A 1,790-nucleotide genomic window follows, 5' to 3' on the forward strand; every position below is an offset into this window, starting at 1 on the left:
ACTACTCATATATGCCGCGCACAAATGTGTATAACAATATGCTGCATTGATAGCATGGCTTATTCAGCTTTCTTTTGTTCATATGCATGCATGTGTGCATGTACCACTGCCCCACAAAGTGTTAACAGAAGTTTGCGGTGATAAGGAGGACGCGGCTGGCACAGGGCAGGGTTAATTAGAGATATGGGAGAGACCTTTGTTCTGCTGTGGGCGTAGTCAGGTTGATAATGATGCTGACAATAATACGCTTCCCCTAGGCAAAAATTCTAGAAGTGCAAATCACGAGTTGTGCCCCCTAGTATTACAGGCAATATTGTTAAGTGGTATTTGTTAATAATAATGGATTTGAAAAAGAACCTTCCTTGGAAATATATTTCATCAGTCAGCATCATGGTTGGTAGCCCTTCTTTGTGTAGTTTTGTTTTTGTATTTATTTGTTGTTGTTTCAGCCTAAGAAATACAGAAGCTGCTTGTAGGACTGTATTGCTTGCTTTTGTAACGACTGGTTTGGGAAGGAAGAGGTGAGGGAATACGAGCGTCATTTCTTGACTGCTTCTTCCCTTGCAGCAAATGCTGGGGCTTTGGACCAAGAAATGTTCATCAGATCTTTTGAAGAGGTTCCAAAAATACAGGTAGGGTCTTTACAAAGTGATTCTTCAAATGTACTTGTACTTTCTCGAAAAACTTTCGGTTTTATTTTTTGTGTGAGCAACTTCCTGCCCACAAACACACTGATCCGGCAAGAAAGGTTTTGTATTCGGTGTTAGCTACAACTGAAGTGTCTGAGTTTGGTTTCAGTTGCCTTTGCGCAACAAAAATTAAATATTGTCGTCATCTTCCTTATATGGGACGGAGTAGAGTTTCACACCTTTCTCTAGTGAAGGGGAACCCGTTAGTGTGCAAAAAACTTTCGTGCACTGCAGCATCATGCCTGCTCCTCATGCGTGACTGAGCAAAGTGACGGCTGCCTAATGCCCTGCATACTGTCACACCTTATGTATGCAGGTATATTGCCCAGTTCATAATTTTTCTCACGCTTTCAGCTGTACTGAGCAATGGAGCTCGAGCAAGAACTTGGATAGGTCAGGCAGGTTCTGTCTGACACGGGTGCTGTCTGGGAGCGGAAATTGGACATGGTAAGTCGGCTTGCTATGTTGTTTGAGGGAGCCCTGAAGTTGTATACTGTTGCCAAGTGGTTGGTGGGGCTTTGTTTAATGATCATCTGTTCAGAGGAATCACAGGGCTAAAAAAAAGGAAATTTGAGCCTCTAAAAAGCATTCAGTGTCCTGCTGTTCACTTTGGTTCAATGCATCATATAAGTAGACTGATATACAGTCGACGACCAATATTTCGGGCCATCTAGGGACCGCAAAAAGGACTGAAAAGTCAGGCAGTCTGGAAAATCAAATTTCACTGAAAAAATCGCGAACATATTGCCATTATGCCTGAGGAAGAGGCCAGCTATGTGCACGCATTCTAAAGCTCCTAATGACTAAGTTTTGCCACGCGACACATGCATAGACGACGGGCAGCAACCGCTTTCACCTGCTCGACCTGGCTGTGTTGCCCTCGGCATGTCACCGCAGAACGCACGGGTTGGGACAAAGTCTAAACGGGAAAGCGAACACCGCTGCGGGAGCTGCATTGCGCCCGCAGTACCATGGGCCCAAAATGAGAACGCGCAGATGAGGAAACAATTAAAACTGAGAAATGGCCAAAACAAGCGCTCCGTCAGCGTTGGCCTCCATCATTAGGCCTAGCGACTATAGCCAAATTTCAGCATCTTATTC

This window comes from Amblyomma americanum, chromosome 1, assembly GCF_052857255.1.
Source record: "Amblyomma americanum isolate KBUSLIRL-KWMA chromosome 1, ASM5285725v1, whole genome shotgun sequence".
Taxonomy (NCBI): Eukaryota; Metazoa; Arthropoda; class Arachnida; order Ixodida; family Ixodidae; genus Amblyomma; species Amblyomma americanum.